Genomic DNA, 9,569 nt, shown 5'->3' on the forward strand with positions numbered 1-9,569 from the left:
TATAATTGAACAAGTCAATGAGCCTGTAGAATGGGTGTCAAATGTAGTGGATAGTTGAAAAACCTGATGGCTCATTGAGAATATGCATTGACCCACAAAATTTGAATAAATACATGGTTAGAGAGAGATACACAATTCCCACCATCGATGAGATTTTTCCAAAATTGGGTAATAAACAATTTTATAGCATCTTAGATATAAAAGATGGCTTCTATCACATCAAACTAGACGAAAAATCTAGTCAACTTTGTAACTTCAGCACAATATATGGTACTTATCGATTTTTGCGTTGCCCATTTGGTTTAAGTAATTTGCCTGAACTATTTCATAAGTGTGTAGCAAGATGTTTTGAGGATATTCCGGGAGTAACTGTCTACTTTGATGATTTATGCATAGCTTCTAACTCTAAAGAAGAAAATAATGAAATACTCAAGAAAGTCCTAGAGCGGGCCAGAAGTCTGAATATTTAATTCAATATAAACAAGTTCTAATACTGTCTACCTGAAATTAAATATTTAGGTGTTATTTTTCGCAAAAATGGTATGCGTCCTGATCCAGAAGCTCTAAAGAACCCTTCTAATAAAAAAGAACTACAAAGTTTATTGGGTATGGTAAACTTCCTTCGATCTTTCATCCCTAACTTATCGCAAAAAACTTTGCCACTTAGGGAGCTCTTAAAGAAGAATGTTCATTGGCAGTGGACTGATCTACACTCAAAAGCTATTGATAATATTACACAACTAATATCTAGTGACCAGATTATTGCTCCCATTGATTGACAGCTCCTATCATCATACAGTGTGATGCGTCTCAAGATGCTCTTGGATGCTGTTTGCTACAAAACAACAAACCTGTTTACATGGCGTCTAGGGCTCTTAACTCAGCTGAGGTCGGTTATGCCCAAGTTGAGAAGGAATTGCTAGCAGTATATTTCTCCTGTTCAAAACTACACGCTTATGTATACGGACATGAAGAAATCACTATTCAATCTGATCATATGCCCCTTGTGTCTTTAATGTAAAAACCTATCAATGAAATACAGAATAATAGATCAAAACGACTTAAGCTAAAGTTATTGCACTACAATTTCAAAATACAGTACCGTACTTGGCTGGAAAGTATCTTTTTTCGCCTTAAAACAGATTTTTTTAACGTTACTGTTTCTGAGAACCATAGAAATGTTTTGTAAGAAGTTTCAATAATTTTTATCATACAAAGGTGTAGGTTTTAGAAAATATGATAGTCAAACATTCAATTTATTATATTTAATAATAATAAAAAATAATTAACCAATGGCCCCAGTTAACCCCAGAAAAAGGGGTAACTGGACCACCATACCTTAGTTTCCATTTAAGATGTCACAATTGTAATTGGGGCATGTGGGCCTATTCACATACAAAAGAGCTTTATAAAAAAAAATACAAACATTAAATTAAATTTTATTGTATTAATTTTATTGACGATGTAAGTCGACCCCGTTAAAACACTTGGGCCAAATCAGGGTAAAATAAAACTCAGATGTTAAGTATAGTTTACTATTAATTATCCAAATAATGTATAAGTGAATAGGATACAAAAAGTAGTTTTATTAACTTAAATTTTACTTTTTTTTAAGTCTTTTTCTTCGTTTAACTTACGTTCAGCTAACTTGTTGAATGTTCTTAGCTTGAACAAAACTAGTGAAAAAGATTCAAAAAGTAGTAAATAAGTTTACTTGAACTTATATTAACTTAAATTTTACTTCTTTAAGTCTTTTTCTTTGATTACTTAACTGAAGTTAACTTGACTCACGTTAAGCTATTGAATGTTCGTCAAATCACTGAGGTCATTTGGAAAGCTTAGCATACCTTTGTATCTGGTTGATTTGATTGTGGAAGGCTTACTTAACTTCCTTACCACATCTTTCTGTCTAACGTAGGATTCTTCTTCTGTTGATATGAATTTCATTGTTTGTGGATGACTTTAAAAAAATCTTACATCATACCCACCAATATCGTTTGCCGTGCACAGTTTTTATCTCAGTAATAGATATAAAATTAAACTTTTTATAATAATACGTTTTCTCATGGTTGATTCTAGGCTTAAAAAATATAAATGAAATATGTTTGCACATTATTTATTCCATTACAATTTTAAAACATGGATTGCAATATAGTAAAAATATGTAATATTACTATACAAAATAAAAATTCCAATGTTTTAAGTGTTGAATGAAAATATCTAAACAAATATACTGTAGTTATAAAATATTTTGTCAAATGAGCCCTTGAAGATTCTTATATTTTTCTTTATGAATAAAATGTTAATGTTCTCAAAGACACTGAATACTAAAATTACACATGTTTCTCATTGAAACATTCAAGGCAGAAAAATGGTTGGTCTGGACAGTCTTTGCAGAAGGTGTTGTTCACTGTTTTGGTTTTCTTGTCAGCCTCTCTTGAAGAGGATGTTTTCCTAAGTTTCTCATAGCATCCTCTGCAATGACACAATTTCTTCTTTCCCTCACCCTCTAATTTGCTGAGAGAATGAGCTGGCCTCTTTCTACCGTGTTGCCACGGGCACACTCCGTGTCCTTGAATGAGCCCTCCATAGCTCTTCTTAGCCCGCGTGAAGAGCATTTCTGGTAGGCTACCAACCAAACGAGACTAAAAGGCAATTAGGCAAACATGAGTGAAGACAGAAAAGAAACATCTAACGACCTTGCAGACAATTGGTGTGATTGTGATAGTATGTATACATACATACTAATCAACTACAAATTGTGAAATATTCTATAATACGTAGAAGATAATGTAATACCGTATTCAATATTGTGGTATTGTTAAAGTGAGGGGGGGGGGGGGTGTAGGAAGCCACCTTGGTCAGGTGCGTGAGGGGTAGGTGGGATATGGGGGGTATCCAGAGATGGTTCTTATAACTAGGAACCATACTTACTACATTTTGTGATAAAATCAGTTGGAATTCTGCTTTTGCATATTTTGGTGGATTTTAAAAAATACATTCAAATAAAAATACTATTGCTCAGTAACAAATTATTGTACAAACATGTTTGAAATATAGAATTGTAGAAAATTTAACGCTCATGGTACTAGGATTGCACTTATCACAGACTTTAACACCGCGTTTGACACACCATAAGCATCTTTGCTTTTTGAGATTTTTAGCTTTGACACCACACTTAACACTTCATCTTGAGAGACAGGCAACTAATGGTTCAGATGTACTTTGTATTTATTTATTGCCATATGTTTTTATGGAAAGTAAATAAAGAGACGTCTTATAACACTTAAAACATATATTTATGCTTACACTGTTACTCACAAGACAGTAAATGGTAAGTGGTGATAGATTTTAATTGGATAGCCTACTCCAATCATCATCAGACCCAATAGGCGAATGATATTGGGTCTGATGATGATTGGAGTATCCAATCGAAATTGATCACCACTTACCATCTTTTTTGTATATTTACCGTCTTGTGAGTAACAGTATAAGCGTAAATATATGTTTTAAGAGTTATAAGACGTCTCTTTATTTACTTTCCGTAAATTTAATAACACGTAGAATGCTGATCAAGAAGTTATTTCATATGTTTTTGTTATTAATTCCAATTATTGTGATTTTGTTTGAGAACTTTTCATTTTGTTTGAGAGCTTGGAAACCGTCTTCGTCTGGCAAAAAAAGGAATAAGAACCATCCTAGGCATGCCACCAGATGCCAGCTGCGGAGATGCATTCATCCAGCTTGGACTCTTGACTGTCCTTTGCATATTCATCTATGAAGCAGTAGTTTACATAATATCACAACACATTCAACCTCACTTCATAAATCACTAATACAACACTAGTAACAAAGGAATTCATGCTCAACAACACAGACTAAAATTGTTTGAACAAAAACCCCACTATTCCGGTTTAAAGTTTTTCCAGGTCTTGCGAAGGCCACACTAAAAAAAAACAGGCCGTAATGCTCGTCTAGCATGACAACACGATAGAAGACGTCAATGCCGTAATCAAGGTTATATTTTTGTTTTCGATGAAAAGATTAAAACAAGCAACTGATCACATTATGTCATTGCCGTCTTCTATCGTGACGTCATGCTAGACGAGCATTACGGCCTGTTTTTTTAGTGTGGCCTTGGTACTGCCAAAACAACTTCAAAACATCCAAAAAATCTCAAAATTCAAAACAGAAATCAAATCTTTCCTGACAAAAATGGTTTTTATGATATGGAAGAGTTTCTAAATTTCACAAAACAGAGCCCTTTGAGACCTTGAATATGATTTTTTTCTTTATAAGTTATGGTGTCTGAGATGAATAAATGGTTTTCAATATTGAAATCTGTAGTAGAATTTGAAACTAATGAACTAATGTCTTTGGGTTGTAAAGAAAAAATAAAAACTCTACTCTCATATATTTAAATATTGTATTTAAATATATTTACTCCTTGCAATGCTCTCAAAGTGAATTCTTTACAAATCTTGGTTGCCCCTAGGTTGGAAGAACTTGGAAAATAAAAATACAAAACAGAGCTTGGCAGTGGAAGCTTGATGTTAGATAAATAATTGTGTGGGCCCTGTAAAATAAGAATACTTCCCAAAGGTCCTTAGGGGACGTTCTTGGTACTGTTTGAAGTTCTTCCAGACTGCATTACCTTTTGTAATAATATTTACCAATCTTAATTCTACACTGAATTTACTTGCTCACTACCACACTGATATTTAGTGTTGCACTTAAAAGGTGAATCTTTTGTAGTGGCCTATTGTTTTACTGGATTACCTTTATTTCAATGTTTGAATAATATTAATAACGATGAATTACCAAGGCTATAGAGAACTAGAAAATGAGTAACAATTTGATTTATTGGACAGAATTAATGACAATGAATATAAAAATGATTTCAATTTACAGAGTTGCTGGTTGTGGTTTATTTACTTAAAATGACCTTGAGTGACACAATCAGTTATGAATCGTTTGATTGAAAATGTTGAACAGATTTATCAAAAGGGAAGATACGGTGTGGTTTCACACTGATATCGAAACTGTCAACGGAAGAGTGATATTTAATTTATTGTTTGAGATGACCAGTACCAAGCAAATCCTTTTCGTTGGCCAACGATCAAAACGAAGGTCGTCTCGCAGTACCACTGATTAAACAGTACTGTGTTCAATCGTAGCAGTTTTATCAGAATGTTGCATTATTATTTTATAGCTAATTTGGTACTTTGGCGGTTCATCTATGTTCAAACTGACACAACTTCCGACAACACTTCCGCATCCAGCCGAACCAGCTACCTGCTCCCTCCTTTGATATTAATTTATCTCCTCCAAATTAAATACTGACCGTGACACTCTTTAAATGAATTGTACCTCAATATTCAACAATGAAATTTGATAATGACTCTGTGTAAAAATTCCAACAATATAAAAATCTTTCAAAGTAACTCTGAATTACCCTACAAAAACATTTTCATTTATTTATTCTTAATACTATTGGATCATCACAGCTTATAATATACTACAGATTATTGCACTATAAATGGATATAAAAATCAGTGAGTTGGATTCGAACCTGGAAACATGTGATTATTTGACATGAACTAACAGAATATAACAGGAAAATTTACAATGTGCGACTCACTGAATTCTAAGATATAATAATAAATAACACAATTACTTACAAATTCGGATGTCCACAATAATAACAAACACAATTTGAAGGATAGGGATGAGGAATTGTAACTAGCCGGTATTCTAATTCAAAACGCGATCAAATTGAATTTGTTTGACGAACGTGAAATTTTCAATGGCGGGCTGCGTTGGCCGGTAAAACAAACTTTTTGACACTGGTTTGACGATCAAAACTGATTCTAATTTCCAACCGCGTTGCAATTATATCCCTTCGGGATATAGGCTAAACGATTTCGAGGAAATGAAAATTTATCCGACCAACACCACGAAATGAATTTAATTTGCACGAACGAACGAAAAGGTTTCCGACTAGTCACGGGAGAGGATCAGAACACACTGGGCAGTCGTTGCTGGCGGCTAGTCCATCCCTACTACTTTTTGATGGAATTCTGGGTAATTGATCAGCTGACTATTGTTTGCGTCTGCTACAGGTTCGTTGTTTATACGACGAATCGGTACAGGGTCCCGGTATTGTTGTCCATTTTTGTATCTGTAACCAAAATGTATGAACATGTAAAACTACCCTTTATAACAATTCTAAATGAAGGACTGTGGAACAGTGGATCACTGGAGGGAGTTAAGTAGGGAGAGAGGAGCAGGGGATGGGTGGCGAGGGTAGGAGTAGGGGTAGAGGTTAGGTAGGGAATAGAGGGTACGGGGTAGGAGAGTAGGTATGGTAAAGGGGGGAGGTAGTAAGAGGGTGGGTAAGGGGTGGATGAAGAAGGGAGGGGTTAGGTAGGTAATGAGTTGAAGGGTAGGTAGGGAGAAGGGTAGTAGGGAGGTAAGAAAGGCCTACTTGAAACAGGAAAGCAGATATATAAGGGAGTTACATTTAGTACTCCCTTAAATAGTAGTAGTAGTACTAGTAGGTAGTAGTAGTAGTAGGTAGCAGTATTAGGAGGGAGTGGTATTGTGTAGTAGGAGGAGTGGTATGAGTTAAGGATTAGGGTAGTAGTAGCAGGGATAGGTATCTGGGATGTAGGTAGCAGTATTAGGAGGGAGTGGTATTGTGTAGTAGGAGGAGTGGTATGAGTTAAGGATTAGGGTAGTAGTAGCAGGGATAGGTATCTGGGATGTAAGGAAGTTGGAAACAATGAAAAAGTCTTCAAACAAAGTAGGGCTAAAAGCGTAACATTTAACTTGATTTTAAAACATACGTGTCATATTGGCAAAATAATTACGCCTCCACTACTAAATTAGCCCTCCGAGTGTTATGTGTCGAAAAATCGACACAATACACACTTTGTGTAGTGTTTTGTGTCGATTTTTCGACTCACAAACACTGTTTACGGCGAAGGCTCTATGACTGACAAAATCGGATTGAACTGGATCGAGTTAGGTATCGTTTTATTTGGCAGATTCTAAGCTTTCTCCCGAGGTCTGTCTCGAAGCGCTTTTTTTTCTCAAGCTGATCATAATTGTAGCAGATAGCTGACGTGCGTATTTGTAAACAGCTTGGTTAACCTCGCACCGATGACTGATGTGTTTTATTACGTTTATCATTGTTTTAGTGTTAAAAATCAAAAGTAGTGATATACGTGGTGCATTATAAGAAGATTTAAGTGATTTTGAAGGGCTGGTTGATGATCCTGAAGAAGTAGGTAGTGATATTGATGTAAATTATCAGCCAGATTCCTAGCTATGGTTAGGCTATGCATTCTTAGCTAAACGCTATGTACCGAAATCTGTTTTTTGCCCATAACTTATTTATTTGCAAATCACTTCCTTATATTATTATATTTTTTGAATCCTCATAAAATTCTGAACAAAGTGGCAATTTTCAAATATTCAAATATATAGGCCTATAATTTATACATTGAGCACAAACTTATTTTTTTTTTTAATTATCCAAAATATTCTTTTTTTTACCTAAAAAATTTTTTTGAAACAAATGTTCCTTATGTTTTATGTATGTATAATATTGAAGCCCATGATTTTCCAAACAAAATGGTATATAGAACAGTATAATTAACATTGTTTTTAAGCTTCTCAGATCCGTTTTAATAAAACCTTGCAAATGCGCAAAAAATAGGCAAACATTAAGGCCAAAACTAGGGACACTCGGAGGGTTAAAGGTGTCTGGTCAACAATTATTTACAATTTTTTATTTAGTTTTGGGAACTACAGGGGTCTAAAGTACCAAAAACCGAAAACTTTATGTCCTTTTTAGTAAGTTTTACCATTGTTTTACCAGTTGTCAGGAGAAATTGCTTAAGAGTCAGCAGGTACACCGGCCATCTTGGATTTTCTGCCCATAACTTCATTGTTAATGGTTGAAGAATATTTTGGCATTGTTTATTAAGATAAAAAGTTGTAAAACATCTCATTTTAAAGCTATTGAAACTGTGGATGTGATTTTCTATCTACTTTTTAGTTTTAATTGTTATTATTTTGTCAAACTACAGAAATATATTTACTTAAACTGTGATTTTTTTCAACCTCTAAAACAAAAGTTTTAAAAATCCAAAAAGCAATTCACACAGAAAATATATTTTAGACTCACATAACATTTTTTTGCTCGGTAATCAAGCTTACGGTGCATAATTAATATGCTTCAACGTTAACGCATGTTTTTGCTGATCGGCGGCTAGGACAACCATTGTTTAGCCTGGTATCTGACGGTCAACAAAAATGCGAAATTATTGACTCCTGTCGACTCTTAAACTACTCGGCTGATATTTTGGGAATCGGCATACAGCATACTAATTTGATCAATCACAAAGAAAAAAAATTAAATTTATTCAACCTCATCACGCTAAATTCTTTGTTCTGATAAAGATTTATTAATCTGGCTCCGAAGACTCTGTAGGAATTTTTATATTGTATTCTGATCAGTAAATTACCATAAGTACATTCTTTATTAGAGCTTTTAGTTAAATAATAAATACTGTAATAAAAGTACTAAAAAGATAGAATACTCGTCTGCCCTACAGATTTGATCTAAATGTTAGCGGAAAGTAAAAAAAGAAACGTCTTATAACACTTAAAACATATGTTTACGCTTATACTGTTACTCACAAGACGGTAAATATGCAAAAAAGATGGTAAGTGGTGTTCGATTTCGATTGGACACTCCAATCATCATCAGACCCAATAGGCGAATGACAATCTTGAATGGCATCCCTAGTAGTGACCATCTTACCATACCATATTTTTTGTATATTTACCGTCTTGTGAGTAACAGTATAAGCGAAAATATATGTTTTAAGTGTTATAAGACCTTTCTTTTATTACTTTCCGTAAATTTAATAACACGTACAATCAAGGCCACACTAAAAAACAGGCGGTAATGCTCGTCAAGCATGACGTCACGATAGAAGACGACAATGTTGTAGATATTTATTTATTTTTCAAGGAATGATTAAAACAAACAGCTGATCACAATTGGCAAACATTACGTCATTGCCGTCTTCTATCGTGACGTCATGCTTGACGAGCATTACCGACTGTTTTTTAGTGTGGCCTTGATTGTACGTGTTATTAAATTTACGAAAAGTAAATATCTACGACAATGTTGTAGATATTTATTTATTTTTCAAGGAATGATTAAAACAAACAGCTGATCACAATTGGCAAACATTACGTCATTGTCGTCTTCTATCGTGACGTCATGCTTGACGAGCATGTTGTTTTTTTTAGTGTGGCCTTTGTACAATGCTGATTAAGAAGTTACTAAATGTTAGACAAAATTTCTGAAAACACTTTAATGAAGGTGAGGATGATATAGCATGAACTGAGCATTTGCATAATTTCCTGGGCGATTCTAGAGCTACGAGCCCTCGATTAAACTAAAATAGTTAATCAGCTAAAACCACGAACAGCTTCGTATCGACCCCTGGTTTTTTTCGGCTCCTTCTGAGCACTCCGGTAAGAAATTT

This window comes from Macrosteles quadrilineatus, unplaced genomic scaffold, assembly GCF_028750875.1.
Source record: "Macrosteles quadrilineatus isolate MER2022 unplaced genomic scaffold, UCM_ALF_1.0 Scaffold_2__2_contigs__length_208266976, whole genome shotgun sequence".
In the NCBI taxonomy this organism is placed as follows: domain Eukaryota; kingdom Metazoa; phylum Arthropoda; class Insecta; order Hemiptera; family Cicadellidae; genus Macrosteles; species Macrosteles quadrilineatus.